Source organism: Asterias rubens, chromosome 16 (genome assembly GCF_902459465.1).
Source record: "Asterias rubens chromosome 16, eAstRub1.3, whole genome shotgun sequence".
Lineage (NCBI taxonomy): Eukaryota > Metazoa > Echinodermata > Asteroidea > Forcipulatida > Asteriidae > Asterias > Asterias rubens.
The window spans coordinates 2,389,324-2,411,664 of NC_047077.1; the positions used below are offsets into that span (position 1 = coordinate 2,389,324).

The following is a 22,341-nucleotide window of genomic DNA, read 5'->3' on the forward strand; positions in this document are numbered from 1 at the left end:
TTGAATTTTGTTTATAAAATATTTGCTTTAATTTTGATTGAAAAATTCCCTTCATGTATTGTAAACACTTTCTTTAATTTTGCATTTAAATTTTGCCTAAATTTAGAACTTAATTTGTAATTACTGTCTTTAACTTGTTTCACAATATGTACTTTTTGAAACTACAATAAACTTGTTACTTTTCACTCATGTCCTAGCACTTTATTTCACAAGTCTGACTAATTTCCGGAGTAGTTCCGCCAAATCAGCAAGTAACTTTTCCAAAAGTTCCTTGCTGATTTGGTGGAACTACTTCAAATAATTTAAAATAATTTTTTAAATAATATAATAATATATATATACATACATAAAATAAAATAAAATAAAATAAAATAAAAATGAAAATTAAAGAAAAATAAAACGAGAAACACTTATAAATACCCCAAAAATTTTTTTTCGGAGAACAATAGGGATTAAAAATCGCCGCGCCCTTCGGGCGCATCCTGCGGGGCTCCGCCCCGCCGCCCCAGGGGGGCTCCGCCCCCCTATCCCCCCGGGCTAGGATGGTGGGAGGGGATGGCTAGGATGGTGGGAGGGGATGGCTAGGATGGTGGGAGGGGATGGCTAGGATGGTGGGAGGGGATGGCTAGGATGGTGGGAGGGGATGGCTAGGATGGTGGGAGGGGATGGCTAGGATGGTGGGAGGGGATGGCTAGGATGGTGGGAGGGGATGTCTAGGATGGTGGGAGGGGATGGCTAGGATGGTGGGAGGGGATGGCTAGGATGGTGGGAGGGGATGGCTAGGATGGTGGGAGGGGATGGCTAGGATGGTGGGAGGGGATGGCTAGGATGGCGGGAGGGGATTGCTAGGATGGTGGGAGGGGATGGCTAGGATGGTGGGAGGGGATGGCTAGGATGATGGGAGGGGATGGCTAGGATGGTGGGAGGGGATGGCCATAGATAGTGTACTCGCGCTTTTTAGACAGTTGGTATTCTCGTACAGATGGCCGTGGATAGTGTACTCGCGCTTTTTAGACAGTTGGTATTCTCGTACAGATGGCCGTGGATAGTGTACTCGCGCTTTTTAGACAGTTGGTATTCTCGTACAGATGGCCGTGGATAGTGTACTCGCGCTTTTAACACAGTTGGTATTCCCGTACAGATGGCCGTGGATAGTGTACCGTCGCTTTTTAGACAGTTGGTATTCTTGTACAGATGGCCGTGGATAGTGTACCGTCGCTTTTTTTTCTTTTCTACTTCTTTACCCATTATAATTCACCCTGAATTTTATGCTTCTCCATTCAATTGTTCTTACCATTACTAACGCATTAAAATATATTTAAAATTTTCACACAACAAATTCAACACTTCTCATTTCATTTGCTTATAATTCATCATTATTTATTCATTTTTTATTAGTACTCATTACTTGCAATCATTACAATGGAAAATTACTGTAATCAACTTAATCGTCATCATACTCCTATGTAATGCTATCATTATTAATACTCCAACCAATATTTAGGTTCTACATCATAATCAGACAATGCATTCCACTATTAGTTCACCGGTAACAGCCACCTTGCCGACTATGTTCAGTTTACGTTTCCAAAATACATCTGACGATCGCGGAGTCATCCGTTGCAATCTCTTTGATAGAAACAAACTCTTCGATTACTCAACAATCTGCAAAGGAAATAACACACATATTTAGAAAATTTATTGCAATACGAAGATAATCATCACGTTTTGGCAAAAAGCGATATTCAGGAGTTCAACAGATAAACTCACAATTTTTCAACTGTTACTTTAGAAACAGCAGACCCAACAACGGTCATCTCTGTTGGTTGTCGCCGCATGTCTTTGCAGTTCACCACTAGCAGGGGACCAATGATAACTAATAGGGCATTTTTAACTGAATAATTTCAACATACCTCGTGCAAGGAGTGACGCATGGAGGTCCAAAACAGAACGATCCGGGTTGATCTTGATAGCAACATCTTCACTTGCATAAAGCTTGTGGCCGTGATAGATACTCTTCATTCACTTCATCAATTACTCAACAATCTGCAAAAGAAATAACACACACTATTACAAACTTCATTGCAACATGGAGATAACCATAACGTTTCTGCATCAAGTCTTTCTATACTTATGCCCAGTGAAAGCAATATTCAGGAGTTCAACAGCTACAATAAGGACATGCACTATTTGCCGTTGATTACTTTGAAACAGCAGACTCGGTCACCTCTTCTTTGTTGGTTGTCATCACAAATCTTTGCGGTTCACCACTGGCAGGGGACCGATGATAACTAATGGGCCATTTTAACTTAATGGTTTCAACATACCTCATGCAAGTAGGGAGTCATGCATAGCGGTCCAAAACAATCCGGGTTGACCTTGATAGAAACATCTTCAGTTGATTAAAGCTTGTGTCCGTGATACATCCTCTTCAGTCACTTCATCAATTACTCAACAATCTGCAAAAGAAATAACAAACACTTTTAGAAACTTCATCGCAACATTAAGATTATCATAACGTTTCGGCACTGAGTCTTTCTACACTTGTACCACGAAAGCAATATTCAGGAGTTCAACAGCTACACGCACACTTTTACATGCATTACTTTGGAAACAGCAGACTCGGACCCAACAACGGTCACCTCTTCTCTGTTGATTGTCGTCACAAATCTTTGCAGTTCACCACTAGCAGGGGACCGATGATAACTAATGGGGCATTTTGGAAACAGCAGACTCGGACCTAACAACGGTCACCTCTTCTCTGTTGATTGTCGTCACAAATCTTTGCAGTTCACCACTAGCAGGGGACCGATGATAACTAATGGGGCATTTTAACTGAATGGTTTTCAACATACCTCATGCAAAGAAGGAGTGAAGCACAGCAGTCCAAAATATATCCAGGCTGACCTTGACAGAAACATCTTCTGATAAAGACAGCTTTTTTTTCCGTGAAAGATGCTCTTCATTCAGACCATAATCTGCAAACAAAATAAGATACACCGAAATAAACACATTGAAAGAAGATATGAGAGTATGCCCTGTGCACAAAGTAGGGCAGAAACCTGCCCTATGACAAAGGTTGAACAGGGAGTTCACCCTATGCACAAAGAATGTGCCCTCTGCACAAAGTTGAACAGAGAGTGTTCCCATTGCACAAAGTCGGACAGAGAGTGTTCCCATTGCACAAAGTAGGGCAGAGAGTGTACCCTCAACACAAAGTCAGACAGAGAGTCCTGCCCTATGCATAAAGTCGGACAGAGAGTGTGCCCTATGCACAAAGTCAGACAGAGAGTCCTGCCCTATGCATAAAGTCGGACAGAGAGTGTGCCCTATGCACAAAGTAGGGCAGAGAGTGTACCCTCAACACAAAGTCAGACAGAGAGTCCTGCCCTATGCATAAAGTCGGACAGAGAGTGTGCCCTATGCACAAAGTAAGGCAGAGAGTGTACCCTCAGAACAAAGTCGGACAGAGAATGGTGCCCTCTGCACAAAGTCGGACAGAGAGTGTGCCCTATGCACAAAGTAGGGCAGAGAGTGTGCCCTATGCACAAAGTCGGACAGAGAGTGTACCCTCAGAACAAAGTAGGACAGAGAGTGTGCCCTATGCACAAAGTAGGGCAGAGAGTGTACCCTCAGAACAAAGTAGGACAGAGAGTGTGCCCTATGCACAAAGTAGGGCAGAGAGTCCTGCCCTATGCACAAAGTGGGACAGAGAGTCCTGCCCTATGCACAAAGTAGGGCAGAGAATTGTGCCCTATGCACAAAGTAGGGCAGAGAATTGTGCCCTTTGCACAAAGTCAGGCAGAGAATTGTGGCCTTTGCACAAAGTCGGACAGAGAGTGTGCCCTTTGCACAAAGTCAGACAGAGAGTGTGCCCACTGCACAAAGTCAGGCAGAGAGTATGCCTACGATGGGCCAACAGGGACCATCAGAGGGCTACCACTAGTGGACTGCTGGCACAAGCGTCCCCTAGCCCCACTAGGGGTCCACCTTTAGCAGCTGACTCAGGTCCAACATCGTTCAGCTATTGGTCTATCATCGGTCCTCTGGTGGCTGCTGACCAACGGGTCAGCGGTCAGACATTTGTTTGAGGTTCACAACTGGCACCTCACTGACGAGGGATCAATTACAAGCAATGGGGCATTTTAAGTGAATGGTTTAAACATACCTCATGCAAGGAAGGAGTGAAGCATTGCGGTCCTAAACATAACAATCCGGGTTGACCTTGACAGAAAAATCTTCAGTTGAAGAAAGCTTTGGTCCGTGATAGATGCTCTTCATTCACTTCATCAAATACTCAACAATCTGCAAAAGAAATAACACACACTTTTATAAACTTTGTTTCGACATCAAGTCTTCCGATACTTGTGCCGAGGGAAAGCAATTTTCAGCAGTTCAACAGCTACACTCAAACAAAATAAGATACACCATAACAAATGCTTCATCCAATTGGTACTGCATGAGCATGGAAGTTTTCAAGAAATGGCCCACTTTTAGTTTGAACATGATTTTTAAACAACAATCAAAGGTTTGGAGGAATATAACAAACCTGGTTTGGGGAACAATTAGTACATTCCTAGATCAACTTGGAAAGTTTCCAGAGATGTTTAATACTACATTCTTCAGCAGTACAACATACGACGTCACTATTACAAACGAGTCCACAGGCTCAGATATGAAATGTTTGTGCCCTTTGCACAAAGTCAGGCAGAGAATGGTGCCCTCCGCACAAAGTCAGGCAGGGAGTATGCCCTATGCACAAAGTAGGGCAGAGTGTGTACCTGGGGGACCAATGACACGCAAAGGCGCATTTTAAGTGACGGTTTAAACATACCTCATGCAAGGAAGGAGTGAAGCATAGCAGTCCAAAGCATAACAATCCGGGTTGATCTTGACAGATACATCTTCAGATAAAGGAAGCTCATGTTTGTAAAAGATACTCTTCATTCACTCCATAAATCTGTGAACAAAATAAGATACACCATAATAAACACTTCATCCACATGGTACTGCATGAATATGCAATGTTTTCAAGACATGGTCCAGTTTTACTTTAAACAACCAAAAGGTTTTTCGTGGATATAACAAACTTGGTTTGGGAAACATTAGTACATTCCTAGATCACCTTGGAATGTTCCGAGAGATGTTACATTGTTCAGCAGTACAACGTCACGATTACCAAAAAAATCACAGGCTCACATGGAAAATGTCTGGCAGGTATCGCTGTGATGTGGGTGGGTTGCAGTATATATTAAGCAGTGCTACATAGCCTTGGGTCCGACAACATTCAGCTAATAGTCCATCCTCGCTCCTCTGTCGACACAGAGCGGGCTGACAAATCTGTGCAGTTCACAGATGACATGCAAAGGGTTAATTTAAGTCAAAGGTTTCAACATACCTCGGTCAAGGGAGGAGTGATGCAAAGCCATCCCAAACATATCAATCCAGGTTGACCTTTATAGAAACATCTTCTCATGAAGAAAGCTTTCGTCCTTGATAGAGACTGCTCTTCAACCAGTGAATAACCTGCAAAATACAATAAAATGTACTGTTATTAACATTTCATTGGGTGTCATAATGTTTGGGCATATTTCATAAACAGTGCCACATTTGAAGGAACAACGTGAGCCTAAAGTAAAAAAACCAAAAGCAGCACAGCAAACTTTGGAAGAGAGTACATGCCTGTGACACAAGCCTGCCCTATGCACAAAGTAGGGCAGAGTGTGTGCCCTGTGCAGAGAGTTCACCCTATGCACAAAAGTTGAGCAGACACTGTGCCATATGCACATTGTCGGACAGAGAGTGTGCCCTCTGCACAAAGTAGGGCAGAGAGTATGCCAAGAGGACAATGTTTGGCAGAGAGTATGCCTATGACGGGCCAACAGGGACAATCAGAGTGCTACCACTAGTGGACTGCTGGCACAAGCGTCCCCTAGCCCCACTAGGGGTCCACCTTTAGCAGCTGACTTGGGTCCGACATAGGTGAGCTATTAGACTATCATTGGTCCTCTGGTGGCTGCTGCTGACACAGGATGACAGTTGGTCAGCGGGCAGACATTTGTTTGCGGTTCACCACTGGCAGCTCACTGACGGGGGACCGATAACAAACAATGGCGCATTTTAACTGAATGGTTTCAACATACATGTACCTCATGCAAGGAAGGAGTGAAGCATAGCGGTCCAACATATAACAGTCTGGGTTGACCATTGATAGAAACATCTTCAGTTGAATAAAGCTTTTGTTCATCATTGATTCTCTTCATTCACTTCATCATCTGCAAACAAAATAAGACACACCGTAATGAACACTTTGTCAAAGAAATTGGCTGTTACATCAAAGACATGGTCCACTATCGGCTGCCATCATAGGTCTACGACTAGCGGACCACTGGCACTAACGGTTGTACCCTCAGTTGTTGTTCCGGCAGCAGCGGATGATGTTTGCACTTGGGTGTCACATTGCCATTGATCTTATTGTCATCTGTTATTGTCAGTACCGCCTTCAAGCGCCCCCTCCCCTTTTTTTTCACAGTGGGACGGGTGGTTTTTAACTGTGGGGTAGGTATTAGGGGACATTCTTTGTGGCAGTACGGCTTTGTAGAGGTGCTGGTCACCTGTTCCCTCCTATTTTGCTTCTTGATTTGTATTTTTATATTTTTATGCCAGTGTTAAGTCTAATAAAACTAAAGCTAAAACTAAACGAGCGTCCCCTCACTCACTGAGGGTCTACCTTCAGCAGCTCACTTAGGTCCGACAACGGTCAGCTAAGTTTGCACAAAGTCAGGCAGAGAGTGTGCCTTCTGCACAAAGTCAGGCAGAGATTTTGCCCTTGGCACAAAGTAGGGCAGAGAGTGTGCCTTCTGCACAAAGTTGGGCAGAGATTTTGCCCTTTGCACATAGTTGGGCAGAGTGTGCCATCTGCATCAAATCGGGCACAGGTTGTGCCAATTGCACAAGGGCAGGCAGAGAGTGTGCCCTTTGCACAAAGTCGGGACAGAGTGTGCACTTTGCACAAAGACAAACAGAAATGTGCCCTCTGTGCAAACTCGGACAGAGAGTATGCCCGTCGGACAATGTTTGGCAGAGAGTATGCCTACGATGGGCCAACAGGGACAATCAGAGGACTACCACAAGTGGACTGCTGGCACAAGCGTCAACTCGCTCACTCGGGATCCACCTCCGACAAGGGTCAGCTATTAGTCCGTCCTCTGTCCGCTGCTGACAGAGGAGGACCATTGGTTAGTGGGTAGACATTTGTTTGCGGTTCACCACTGGCAGCTCACTAATCAATGACAAGCAATGGGGCATTTTAAGTAAATGGTTTCAACATACCTCTTGCAAGGAAGGAGTGAAGCATAGGAGTCCAAAACATAACAATCTGGGTTGATCTTGATAGAAACCTCTTTAGTTGAATAAAGCTGTTGTCCATCATTGATGCTCTTCATTCACTCCATAATCTGCAAACAAAATAATAGACACCATAATAAACACTTCATCCAATTGGTACTGCATGACCAAGGAATGTTTTCAAGACTTGGTGTACTCTTAGTTTTAACATTATTTGTACAGTACAACAACAGTTTAAAAAGAAAATACCAAATTTAGCTTGGGAAACATTTGTTCATTCCTAGATCAACTTGGAATGTTTTGAGAGTTGTTACTATATTATTCAGCAGTACGACATCACCTTTCAACAGCTTTGAGAGAGGACACACCAAATTTTTGTGCACAACATTTTGACACTACAACAAACAACTGGTCCACTAGCGAACCACTAGCACAAACTTTTGTGCCCTCAATGGTGGTCCAGCAGCGGCCTAAGAAGGGCTGACAGGGCCATCAGAGGGCTACCACTACTGGACTACTGGCACAAGTGTCCCCTTGCTCACTGAGGGTCCACCTTTAGCAGCCGATTTAGGTTCAACTGCGATCGGCTATTAGTCCATCATCAGGCCTCTGGCGGCTGCTGACACAGGAGGAACATTGGGGTCCACCAGTGGCACACACTATCAGCACCCTAGGGGTGCCGTTGGTAAACCAATAACGGGCAGATTGCAACTTGGTGGGGCTTAGAGTGTGCCCTCTGCAAAATTCGGGCAAATAGTATACTTCTTTGGACAAAGTCTAACAGAAAGTGTGACTTCTGCACAAAGACGGAGGGTGTGACCTTTGCACAAGGTCAGGCAGAGAGCATGCCCACTGCACAAAGTCGAGCAGAGTGTGCCGTTTGAACATCATGGGATAGAGCGAGTGCCCTTTACAAAAAGTGGGGCAGAGAGTGTGCCCCTTGCACAAAGTTGGACAGAGAGTGTGCCCACTGCACAACATTGAGCAGAGAGTGTGCCCTCTGCATCAGAGAGTGTGCCCTCTGCATCAGAGAGTGTGCCCTCTGCATCAGAGAGTGTGCCCTCTGCATCAGAGAGTGTGCCCACTGCATCAGAGAGTGTGCCCTCTGCATCAGAGAGTGTGCCCACTGCATCAGAGAGTGTGCCCTCTGCATCAGAGAGTGTGCCCACTGCATCAGAGAGTGTGCCCTCTGCATAAGAGTGTGCCCTCTGCATCAGAGTGTGCCCTCTGCATCAGAGAGTGTGCCCACTGCATCAGAGAGTGTGCCCTCTGCATCAGAGAGTGTGCCCACTGCATCAGAGAGTGTGCCCTCTGCATAAGAGAGTGTGCCCTCTGCATCAGAGAGTGTGCCCTCTGCATCAGAGAGTGTGCTCTCTGCATCAGAGAGTGTGCCCTCTGCATCAGAGAGTGTGCCCTCTGCATCAGAGAGTGTGCCCTCTGCATCAGAGAGTGTGCCCTCTGCACAACATTGAGCAGAGAGTGTGCCCTCTGCATAAGAGAGTGTGCCCTCTGCATCAGAGAGTGTGCCCTCTGCATCAGAGAGTGTGCCCTCTGCATCAGAGAGTGTGCCCTCTGCATCAGAGAGTGTGCCCTCTGCATCAGAGAGTGTGCCCACTGCATCAGAGAGTGTGCCCTCTGCATCAGAGAGTGTGCCCTCTGCATCAGAGAGTGTGCCCACTGCATCAGAGAGTGTGCCCTCTGCATCAGAGAGTGTGCCCACTGCATCAGAGAGTGTGCCCACTGCATCAGAGAGTGTGCCCTCTGCATAAGAGAGTGTGCCCTCTGCATCAGAGAGTGTGCCCACTGCATCAGAGAGTGTGCCCTCTGCATAAGAGAGTGTGCCCTCTGCATCAGAGAGTGTGCCCTCTGCATCAGAGAGTGTGCCCTCTGCATCAGAGAGTGTGCCCTCTGCATAAGAGAGTGTGCCCTCTGCATCAGAGAGTGTGCCCTCTGCATCAGAGAGTGTGCCCACTGCATCAGAGAGTGTGCCCTCTGCATCAGAGAGTGTGCCCTCTGCATCAGAGAGTGTGCCCTCTGCATCAGAGAGTGTGCCCTCTGCACAACATTGAGCAGAGAGTGTGCCCTCTGCATAAGAGAGTGTGCCCTCTGCATCAGAGAGTGTGCCCTCTGCATCAGAGAGTGTGCCCTCTGCATCAGAGAGTGTGCCCTCTGCATCAGAGAGTGTGCCCTCTGCATCAGAGAGTGTGCCCACTGCATCAGAGAGTGTGCCCTCTGCATAAGAGAGTGTGCCCTCTGCATCAGAGAGTGTGCCCACTGCATCAGAGAGGGTGCCCACTGCATCAGAGAGTGTGCCCTCTGCATCAGAGAGTGTGCCCTCTGCATCAGAGAGTGTGCCCTCTGCATCAGAGAATGTGCCCTCTGCACAATATCGGGCAGAGAGTCAGCCCTCTGCACAAAGTCGGGCAGAGAGTGTGCCGTCTGCACTAAGTCGGACAGACTCTTTTACATCATTTGAACATTAGACAAAGCATCATTAACAGTACGGATACACATACCTCAAACATAATCTCTTAGGTAGAGTCATCCTTAATCGTTCACAGTTACTGCTCCTGATTTACTCAACAATCTGCAAACAAAATAACAAACACTATTAGCAACGTTTGGCAAAAACATTTGGCAACAAACGACATGACGATAGAGTCCTCAGGCTCAAATGTGAAGTGTTGCATTACTACACAGACTTAGGTTCAACAACGTTAAGCTATTAGTCAATCATCGCCCCTCTCTGTCGACACAGACCTGGCTGACAAATCTTTCAATAATAATTGTGGCTTCTTATATAGCGCACATGTCTGTCACTCAGTGACGCTCCTGGCCCTGTAACATACAGTATTTCCTGCGAGATGTGGGACTACAATTGAATTATGAGACCTCATTCCGATAGCACTATGTAATATTTTACAAGGTGCTGTGGCGCAATTTGCTGCCGATCGTACCAAAAACACTGGGGCGAACCTTTGATTAGTGCACTGCGTTCTTTTTCCATGTATTACATAACACACGGGACCAACGGCTTAACGTCCATTCCAAAGGACAAAGCACTGGTGAGTAAGGACACAAGTGTCCAACTCGGGTTTTGAACCCACACTCTGCTGATCAGAAACACCAGAGTTTAAATTCGGTGCTCTTAACCACTGGGCCACGACACTTCCACACTGACAAATCTTTGCAGTTCACGAATGGGTAATTTTAAGTCGAGGGTTTTCAACATACCTAGGACAAGGAAGGAGTGATTCATAGCAAACTCTTCAGCTGAAGAAAGCTTTTGTCCATGATAGAAGCTGCTCTTCAACCAGTGAATAAATTGCATAAGAAAATAAAATATAGTTTTATTTCATCAGGTGTCATCATGTTTGGGACAGTTTAATATACGGTCCAACAACAGCAAGATTTGAAGGAGCAACATGAGCCTCCAGCAACACCAAAGACAGCTCTGCAAACTTTTGCCTGCTTGCTATGTGGTCCACTTTCGACTGCCAAATGAGAGCTGTTTACTGTTTACTGGTGAAGGCCTCTGTCTGCATGCTGTAGGTGCCATTGCTGGATCACCTTCAGGCAGCTTGCAGACTGTGTAGGGCATGTTAAGTGTACATTTTCAACTTACCCCCACTAAGACAGGAGTGATCCGTACTAATCTCTTGGGTAGAACCAATTTCATCATGGAGAGATACTGCTCTTCAATTACCCAACAATCTACAAACAAAATAACATACACTTTCATCAACTACATTGCAATATGAAGATTATCAAAACATTTCTGCATCCTGTATTCCACTATTTTGGACAAGGTACAGCTATATTCACCAGTACAACAGCTTAAGTACAGACAGAGTGTGTGCCATTTGAACATTGTGGGATGGAGAAATTGTGCCCTCTGCAAAAAATCTGGCAGAGAGTCATGCAGCCCTCTGCAAAAAGTCAGGCAGAGAGTTTGCCCTCACAAAAGGTCGGGCACAGAGTGTGCCCTCTGCACTATGTCGGTTAGAGAGTTTGCCCTCTGCAAAAAGTGCAGAGAGTGTGCCCTTTGCACAAAGGCGAGCAGAGAATGTGCCATTTGCACAAAGTCAGAAAGAGAGTGTGCCCACACTGCACAAAGTCGGACACAGAGTGTGCCCTCTGCACAAAGTCGGACAGAGAATGTGCTACCTGCACAAAGTCAGGCAGAGAGTATGCCAAGTGGACAAAGTTTGACAGAGAGTACGCCTACGACGGGCCAACGGGGACCATCAGAGGAATACCAATAGTGGACTGCTGGCACAAGCGTCCCCTCGCTCACTGGGGGTCCACCTTCAGCAGCTGACTTTCCGACTATGGTCAGCTTTTATTCTGTCCTCTGTCGGCTGCTGACACAGGAGGACCGTTGGTCAGAGGGCAGACATTTGTTTGAGGTTCACCACTGGCAGCTCACTGACGGGGATCAATGACAAGTAATGGCGCATTTTAAGTGACCTGTTTCCACATACCTAATGCTAGGAAAGAGTGAAGTACAGTGGTCCAAAACATAACAATCCGGGTTGACCTTGACAGAAACATTGTCAGTTGAATAAAGCTTTGTCCGTGATAGACCTCTACATACACTCCATTATCTGCAAACAAAATAAGATACACCATTATAAACACTTCATCCAATTGGTACTGCATGAATATGGAATGTTTTCAAGACATGATCCACTTTTAGTTTGAACATTATTTGTAAGGTACAACAACAGTTTTGAGCAACGAAAACAACTTGGTTCCAGAAGGATTTGTACAGTACGCTAAAACTTGGAACGTTTACGGGATGGTATAACACTAGTTTGTACAGTCCAGTACACAATACCCTTCCCATGAAATATGTAAATTGCACAAAGCACGTGCGCATTAACGTTTTGGTTGGCAAAATAAGGGAACATCGCGCTGTTTTGTACACGATTAATAGCTGCGTGATGCAGACGCGATCGCACGTCTGCTCAGTGTACAACTCTATGGCGTTTGCCAACCAACAGGGTCTGTACGCATGCGTGAATGTAATTAGCATATTTCATGGGAAGAGTCCACTCAAATGGTTTTGAGAGATGACCCATTAGTACTTGAGACAACTTTTGTACAGCACAACTTCACCTTGCCATAATTTTTTTAAGATGACATGAAATTGATTTTAAAAAACTTTGATTGTTTTTTTTTATAGATGTCTGGATATTATTTCACATCAAACTTTCGTGCTCTAATGGTTTTGGATACAGTCTTGAAACAATTTTAGGGTAACTATCATTTTCAATGATGACATGAGATTAATTTAAAAAGACTTTAATTATTTTATTGTAGATGCCGGGATATTAATTCACTTGAAACTTTGGTACTCTCATTGTTTCGGATACATTCTTGAAAACAATTTTAGGGTTACTATCATTTAGCAAGGCCCTTGTGGCTGACAGACACATAGTCAACAAGGTAAAGGAACACGCTGCCTTGGATCGGTCGAGTTGGTCTTTGAAACGCGTTTGTAACCATTTGGTATAAAATGCATACATGGTTGGAAAGATGTTTTAAAAGTAGAATACAATGATCCACACAAGTTTGCCTCAAAATTGCGTGGTTTTACTTTGCGAACTAACACGGTCAGCAATTTATGGAAGTCAAAAATTTGCCTCCCATAAGTGGCACGACCGTGTTAGTCGACGAGGTAAAAGGAAAACCGTGCAATTTTGAGGCATGTTTGTGAGGATCATTGTATTCTACATTTGTACATTTGCCCATACGCATTTTATAACAAACGGTTACAAACGCTTTTCAAAGACCAACTCGACCGATCCAAGGCAACGTGTTCCTTTAAATGTATGGTTTTAACATACCTCAAACAAGGAAGGAAAGATGCATAGCAATCCCAAACAGTTGACTTTGATAGAAACATCTTCCGATGAATCAAGTTTTGTCCAGGATGAATACTGCTCTTCAATCAGTGAAGAATCTGCAAACAAAATAAGAAACACTGTGGTAAGCATTTTCTGCATACAATAATGCAACGACCTGCAATGTTTTCAAGCGAGGAAGACAGATAACACAGTTCTTATTATCTCACAAATGCCTTGATGCGCTTTACAAAAAGTTAATAAATTAAACAAGTAAACAGGCAATTAACAAAACAAGTAACTTTTAAGAAGCGATTTAAATACAAACACAAAGAACTTGGGAAATGATTTGTACAGTACTACAACAACTTGAATAGGTTTCCAGAGAAAGCACACTTATAGGAGAGAATTTTCTTGGAAAATACAATATCATTTGGAACAGTTTCAAAAGATTGCACAACATTTGTTTGGAAATTATTTGGTTGGAACTTGCATTTGTTTCAAGTGGTGGCATAAAATTTGGAGGACAAAACTTTAACATTACAACAAAAACTTGGAATAGTTTTGAGAGATGATGACACAATCAGTTCCAATGAATTGACCAGTACAACATCAACTTGAAATAGTTCAGAGAGATGGCAAACTAATTGCTTTTGCAACACAAACTTCTACATAAACTGGGCATGCTTTCAAGAGATGGAAAGATCTGACACTTCAACATAAAAAAAAATTACTTGCAATGTTTTCAGAGATGGTACAACTAGAAAACTTGAGCCTCCAGGAAAACCCAGGACAGAACAACACTGGCTCTCGAAACAAATTGAGAATAGAATGATTTCTGTCAAGCACGATATCAAAAGAAGGTTTGGAATTTTTTTCCAGATAATGCTGTCTCACTTTAATCTTATGACATTCAGTCTTGAATACATGTTGAGGATCACTATCTTTTAGCAAGTGTACATGGCACTTGTAGTCGTCATACCTGTATTCAACGTGCTTAGTGTAGGGTTTCAACATACCTCATGCCAGGAGGGAGCTCTTGTCCCTAATAGATACTGCTCTTGAACCAATGAATAATCTGCAAACAAAATAAGAAACAGTGTCTCTAACATTCCATCAAAGGTCATTTTACTACAAGAAAGTTTAGAGCCGGCTCCATCAAAACCAAAGATAGTAAAACACTGGCTCCTGAGAATAAAATTTAGTTTGGAACGGTTTTGAGAAGTTGCAGAATATTCGTTTGAAAGTGATTTGATCAGACAACAAGCTTTGAATTGTTTCTACATGTGGCACATAATTTGTGGAGAATTTATTCTTAAGCTAGAACAAAAACTTGTAAAGGGTTTGAGTGAGAGCATAAAATTGGTTTTTAGAAATTATTTTGAAGTAAGATTTACTGTAAAAAACACTTCATTTAAACATTACTGCATGTAGATTTAATTTTTTCAAGACTAATGGCCCACTTTTAATTTGAAGACTATTTGTAAAGTACAGCATTGTTTAGAGAAATGGAAACAAATTTGTTCCGGAAAGATTTGTTCAGTATCACTTAAACTTGGAATGTTTTGGTTTAGAAATGATTTTTAAAGTACAGAACAAAATTTCAAATGGTGTTGAGAGATGACCCATAGTACTTGAGAAGAGATTTGTACAGCACAACTTCAACTTGCAATCTTTCAAAAGATGACCTGAATGTGTCCAGAAGTCGGGATATTATTTTAAAGTCGAACTTTGGTACTTTTATCTTTTGGTATACAGTCATGACAGTCTTGAAAAACAATTTTAGGGTCACTATCTCTCAGCAAGAGTACATTGCCTGTAAGGCCGACAGACACACGTTCAACATGTCAAATATACATGTATGCTTCAACATACCTCAAACAAGGAAGGAGTGATGTATAGCAATCACAAACAGTTGACCTTGATAGAAACATCTTCTGATGAATCAAGTTTTGTCCAGGATGAATACTGCTCTTCAATCAGTGAAGAATCTGCAAACAAAATAGGAAACACTGTGGTAAAGCATTTTCTGCATAAAATGGTGCATCGACCTGCAATGTTTTCAAGAGAACGATAGATAGATAACAGTTCTTATAAAGCGCATCTCACAAAAGTCTTGATGCACTTTACAACAACTAATAAATTATTACACAAGCAAACAGGCAATTAACTAAACAAGTAAGTTTTGAGAATCAATTTAAATACAGACAAAATCTCTTAGGAAATGATTTGTACAGTACTACAACAACTTGGATAGGTTTCAAGAGAAAGCACAAAATTAGGTGAGAATTTTGTTGGAAAATACAATAAAATTTGGAGCAGTTTAAAAAGATTGCACATCATTTGTTTGGAAATTATTTGGTTTGAACTTGCAATTGTTTCAAGTGGTGGCACAAAATTTTGAGGACAAAATTTTAACACTACAACAAAAACTTGGAATAGTTTTGAGAGATGACACATTATCAGTTCCTATGAATTGACTAGTACAACATCAACTTGGAATGGTTCAGAGAGATGGCAAGAAACAGTTTGAGGACCGAATGATTTCAAGAGATGGAACAATACTGGTTTGATATTACTTTATAAGGCACACCATTGGGTGTCAATTTAATAGTAAAGCACAATATCAAAAATGATTTAGAATTTTTTTCCAGATAATGCTGTCTCACTTTTATCTTATGACATTCAGTCTTGAACACATGTTGAGGATCACTATCTTTTAGCAAGTGTACATGGCATGTGTAGCTGCCATACATGCATTCAATGTGCTTAGTGTAGGGTTTCAACATACCTCAGACAAGAAGGGAGTCATGCATAGCGATCCCAAACATAACAATCCAGGTTGACCTTGATAGAAACATCTTCAGATGAAGAAGGCTTTCGTTCATGATAGATACTGCTCTTCAACCAGTGAATAATCTGAAAACAAAACAAGAAAAAAAGTCAATAAACATTTTATCAAAGGTCATCATGCCTCGGAAAAATTTAAGAAACAACATCGACAACAATTTATGGGACAATATGAGCCTCCATAAAAACAAAAAACAGCACTGCACTACATCTGTTTTAAGAAAATTCAAGAGACGGAACAACATCGGCCTGTGATCCAATTTACAAGTAAAATCAGAACTTTTGTTTGAATGGTTTCAAGAGATGCCACAATATTGGTTTGAAAATGGTTTGTACAGTACAAAATTAAATTGGAAAAGTTTATTATAGAGAGTTCAGATGGAAGAAAACTGTTTGGAAAGAATCTGGAAACTACAACACAAACCAACAGGAACAATCAGAGGGCTCTCGCTAGGTAACTGCCACAACAAACGTCCCCTCGCTCGCTGGCGGCCCACCTTCAGCAGCCCACTTACAAGTAGGTTTGATAACAGTCCGCTATTATTCCATCAAAGGTCCTCTGTCGGCTGCTCACACAGGAGGGTCGTTGGTCAGTGGGCAGACATTTGTTTGCGGTCCACCAGTGACAGCCACTGTCAGCACACTGGCAGTGCCGTCAGTGGACCAATGATGAGCAGATTGGGACTTGCAAACTGCGTGGGGCTGAGTGGAAATTGGGCATGTTAGGCATAGGGTTTTAACTTACCTCAGACAAGGAAGGAATGATGATCATAGAAATCACAATCATAACAATCCAGGTTGACCTTGGTAGATACTGCTCTTCAACCAGTGAATAATCTGCAATCAAAATACAATGACATCAAATATTGTATCAAATGTCATCATGCTTGGGGAAAATTTAAGAAACAATAAATAGTTTTGTTTGGACATTGTTTTTACAGTACAACTTCCACTTGGAAAAATTTTGAGAAGTTGCACAAACAAATGGCTTATGAAACAGCAAAGAACCAGCACAAACTTTTGCCTGCTCACTGGTGGTCCACCATCGGCTGCCAACGGAGGGCTAATGCTGAGGGCAACAGGGAACTCTATCAGAGGGCTACCACTAGTGGACCATCGGCACAAACTTGTGCTTGCTCACCGGTGGTCCACCATCGGCTGCCAACGGAGGGCTAATGCTGAGGGCAACAGGGGACTTTCAGAGGGCTACCACTAGTGGACCATCGGCACAAACTTGTGCCTGCTCACTGGTGGTCCACCATCAGCTCAAATTTTCACAGGTTTGTTATTTTATGCATATGTTGAGATACACCAAGTGAGAAGACTCGTCTTTAACATTTACCAATAGTGTCCAGTGTCTTTAAGAGATTGCAGAAAAATGGTTTGGGAAAGATTTGTACAGTACAAGATAAACTTGGAATGTTACAAGAGATATTACAACATTATTTAGAAACTGACTTTAACAGTAAAACATAAACTTTGCACTGCTTTGAGAGAAGACACAAAACATTTTGGGGACAAAATTTGGACACTACAACAAAAACCTGGTCCACCATCGACTGCTGACAGAGGGCTCAAGACGAGCCAATGGCAAACCATCAGAGGGCTGCCGCTAGCCGACCACTGGGGAGAACTTTTGCCTGCTCAATGGTGGTCCACTGTCTATGATGGGCCTATGATGAGCCAACAGGGACCATCAAAGGGCTACCACATGCGAACCGCCGGCACAACTGTTCGCTGGCGGTCCACCTTCAGCAGCCCACTAAGGTCCGACGACGGTCAGCTATTGGTCCATCACCAGTCCTCTATCTGCTGCCGACAAAGGAGGATCGTTGGTCTGAGGGAAGACATTTGTTTGCGGTCCACAAGTGCCAGCCACTGTCAGCACGCTGGCGGAGCTGTCAGTGGACCAATGAGGGGCAGATTGCTTGAGGACTGGGTGGGGCTGGGTGGCAAAGCGGCAAGTTAAATGTAAGGTTACAACATACCTCATGCAAGGAAGGAGTGAAGCATAGCAGTCCAAAACAGAACAATCCAGGTTGACCTTGATAGAAACATCTTCTGTTGAATAAAGCTTTGTCCGTGATAGATGTTCTTCATTCACTCCATAGTCTGCAAAACAAAATAAGATACAACATAAACACTTCATCCAAATGGTACTGTGTGAAGATGAAATGTTTTCAAGACATGGCACACTCTTAGTTGGAACATTATTTGTACTGTATAACAATGGTGGTCCACTGGCGACTGCCGACAGAGAGCTCATGATTGGCAAAAAGCGAACTGTGAGAGGGTTGCCACTAGCGGACCACCGGTACAAACTTTTGCCTGCTCATGTTGTTCCACCATCGACTGTCAACAGAGGGCTCATGATTGGCAATCAGCACACTGTGAGAGGGCCGCACTAACGGACCACCGGCACAAACCATTTTCCTGCTCAATGGTGGTACACCGTCGACTGCCGACAGAGGGCTCATAATGGTCCAACAGAGGGCTCATAATGGTCCAACAGCGGACTGTGAGAGGGGTGCCACTAGCGTACCATCGGCACAAACCTTTGCCTGCTCAATGGTGGTCCACCGTTGGCAGCCGACAGAGGGCTAATGATGGGCCAACAGGGAGCATCGAAAGGGCTACCAATAGTGAACTGCTTGCACCAACTTTCCCTCGCAGCCCACTTAGGTCTGATAACAGTCACCTACGTATTGGTCCATCATCGGTCCTCTGCCGTCAAAGGAGGATTATTGTCAGAGGGAAAAAATTTGTTCGCTAACTATAAGGGGAGGGTTTTAACATACCTCAGACAAGGAAGGAGTGATGCATAGCAATCCCAAACATAACAATCCAGGTTGACCTTGACAGAAACATCTTCAGATGAAGGAAGCTTACGTCCATGATAGATACTGCTCTTCAACCAGTGAATAATCTGCAGACAAATGATATACAGTGACTCCATCAGGATTGAAGACAAAAGAAACAGTTGTACAACATTGGCAAAACTACATGAGTGTCACGAAATTCAAGAGACGGAAGAACATCGGCCTGTGAGCCAACTGACAGTTGAAAACAAAAATATTGGTTTTATAATAGATGTTAAATTTGCAGCGGGGATAAAGAATATTAATTGTTGGTTTTTAACCATACAACGATGTGTTTTAGCACTGTATACTCAGTACTTTCCCTTCACAGGCATGTTTACTCGGGTGGGATTCGAACCCACGATCTTTGCAACTTCAGAGCAGTGTCTTACAACTAGACTACCGAGGTTGCCCGGTAGCTAGAGGCAGTTCGAACCCTATGTTTTGGCAGCGGGTACTGCAATGGTATAATAGATGTTAAATTTGCATCGGGATAAAGAATATTAATTTTGGCTTTTACCCATACACCGATGTGTGTTAGCAATGTATACTCAGTACTTTCCCCGAGTCCTGTGAAAAAATATCACAGGCATATTTACTTGGGTGGGATCGAACCCACGGCTAAAACCAAATTATTGATTCAAATGGTTTTGAGAGTTGGAAAAATATTTGTTCAAAACCTATTTGAAAAAATTAAATAGTTTTTTGAGAAGGCATTCAATTGGTTAAGATATTCTTCGCTAATAGTATGTCATCTTGAAAAGGTTTGTATGAGGTGGAACAAAAGCTCTGGGAAAAGTTGTTAGCAGTACTTTTTAAACAGCTTCCAGAGATGAACCCATTGGGACTTATTTGGACACTATATAAGATTTGAGGCATTGCATGGTGAAGTGTAAATATATATTTGGTTTGTGGTAACACCATAAGTGTATCTACTTGCCAGGTAGAGTTTGTTCTTAGAGAACTGTCTTTCTTTATCATAATTATTCTACTGACTACCACGGAGTAGATTGTTCGGGTGTTTGGGAGACTTCTCAGTTCTGAAAAGAACTGTCCTGCTTTTTAACTATTACCCGGGCGGATGGTACAGAAAATAGGCTGGGACTACAGTCTACTACTTTAGCTTGTAATCATAATTAACTGTACTACCGCAGAGTAAGTTCTTAAATTGGTCTCAACGTTTCGACTAGCTTGCTCTAGTCATCGTCAGGATGACGATGACTAAAGCACAAATTACTATTACACAAATCTGGATTGATTTCAAGGATGGCACAATGTTGGTTTCAAAATTATTTGTAAAGTATAATTGTAAATTTGAATATAGACCGGACTAGTATCAAGAGGTGGGATGTAATTTTTAAGAAAATGATTGAAGAGCAGACAACAAAATTGAATTGTTTTGAAAGGTGGCACCTAACTTGTGCGGAAACGATTTAGACAACACAACTTCAACTTGGAGTAGTTTTTTGAGGTGGCACAAACTATGATTGGTTTTGAGAGACAGCACATAATTTGTTGGGGAAACATAGGACACTGCAACAAATAAACTTGAATGATTGTGAGGGATGGCACAATATTGGTTTAAGAATTGGTTTAACAAAAACTTGCAAGAGTTGACACAGAAGTGTTTCAGAAGAGATTTAAACAGCACAGCATAAACTTGCATTGGTTTCAATCTATGGTTCAGAAAAACGTCAATTTTGAATTGTTTCGACTTATAATGAGTTTGAAAAATGAATTTGTACAGTACACCACTAACTAAGAAAATCTCCGAGATGGTACAACATTGGTTTAGAAATGAGTTTAGCATTACAACATTCAAGGCAGTGGATACTATTGGTAGTTACTCAAAATAATTATTAGCACAAAACCTTACTTGGTAATGAGTAATGGGGAGAGTTGATAGTATAAAACATTGTGAGAAATGGCTCCCTCTGAAATGAAATAGTCTTCGGGAAAGACACTGAAAGAAGTTATTTTCATCGAATTTGATTTCAAGACCTCAGATTTAGAATTTGAGGTCTTAAAATCAAACATCTGAAAGCGCACAACTCAATGTGACAAGGGTGCTTCTTTTTTCATTATTATCTCCCAACTTTGATGATCGATTGAGCTCAAATTTTCACAGGTTTGTTAATTTAAGCATATATTGATGTACAGCAAGTAAGAAGACTGGTCTTTGACAATTACCAATAGTGTCCAATGTCTTTAAGTATTGGTTCAGAAAAATGTTAACAGTACAACATAAACTTGCAATGGCTTCAAGATAAGACACAAGATTGGTTCTGAAAAGATTTGTACGATAAAACACCAATTTCAAATTGTTTAACGAGATGGTGCAACATTGTTTTGGAAATGAGTTTAGCATTATACAACATCAAGTTTTTAGTTTGAGGAAACTTGTGATTTGTGATTTAAGTGTATAATTCCCATGTCCTTTTTGTGTAATACGACTGACTGCTTTTAACAACATTATAACATCAAGAGCACAAAGCCCACAACATTTCTAATATCATCACTTCAAAGCCTCGGGTGTCAAGTAAAAATCAGTCTAAAAACTTATGGCAAAGAATATCTCACATAAAACTACTAGCACCAAGATCAAGAAATGTCACCAAAAAGGTGTAATGCGACTGACAAGAAAATTGCCCCTCTGCATCTGCAGCCAGTGAGAAAACGGCGAGAAGTACGAGTAGTACAAGGCTACTTTAGGGTCGTTTCTGAGGTGGGAAAGTTATAATCCAGCGAATTGATTGCAGAAATGATAGCAGGTGAAAGTTTACCAATAAGCTTGGTGGAAGCTGGGGGGGGGATTCAGGAAGTTGCTGGAATATTTGGAACCAGGTTATGCCGCACCATGACGTAAGTCAATGACAGCACAGCTCAAACTGATGTTCAATAACAAAAAAGAAAGCATTGGAATAAAGTTAGAGGATATTGGAAGTATTGCCCTCACACAACTGACTGCTGGATAGAGAGGAGTACATGACTGTGACAGCTCACTATGTTCAAGACTGTCAACACCAAACCGTTACTTGGATATGCCCCCAGTGGCCAAACTCGACACCGATGACACCGGCGACAAAGGGCCACAGTGACCCACAGCACCAGCTTTTGCTAAGCAGTTAAAGACTGTTGCAGAACAGTGACGAATAGATAAAAAAGTCAATGCCGTTGTCAATGACAATACATCAAATACAAAGGATGTCGGAAGCCAGGACCCAGATGTCCAAGATGTTGGGTGCGCGGCGCACACTTTGCAATTAGCTGTCAATGCAGGACTTGAGTGCAACAGAAGCATCAAAACAGTCCTCGGTGGGGCAAATCGCCTCGTTGGGCATTTCAAGCACAGCTCGGTGTCAACAAAGGCTTTAGAAGCAAGACAACAACAAATGGACAGTCTCAAGCATCAAAACAGTCATGGGTGAGGCAAAAGG

At 42.6% G+C, this 22,341-nt stretch overlaps 1 long non-coding RNA gene across 3 annotated transcripts; it reads right to left on the reverse strand.

Annotated features, from left to right (window-relative positions):
* Positions 1 to 943: 943 nt before the first annotated feature.
* Positions 944 to 18,959, reverse strand: LOC117300883. Of its 3 annotated transcripts, none has more exons than XR_004520232.1 (17): positions 18,845 to 18,959; positions 15,072 to 15,187; positions 14,216 to 14,274; positions 13,200 to 13,315; positions 11,832 to 11,954; positions 10,973 to 11,061; positions 10,582 to 10,649; positions 9,864 to 9,934; positions 7,333 to 7,457; positions 6,150 to 6,275; positions 5,399 to 5,526; positions 4,835 to 4,960; positions 4,169 to 4,305; positions 2,856 to 2,978; positions 2,328 to 2,459; positions 1,914 to 2,046; positions 944 to 1,665 (listed from the first exon to the last, which is right to left on the reverse strand). It is a non-coding gene; the product is annotated as an uncharacterized LOC117300883 (long non-coding RNA). The 3 variants fall into 3 exon arrangements; XR_004520234.1 differs by having other exon boundaries at positions 14,179 to 14,274; XR_004520233.1 differs by lacking the exon at positions 10,582 to 10,649 and having other exon boundaries at positions 18,845 to 18,958.
* Positions 18,960 to 22,341: the final 3,382 nt, after the last annotated feature.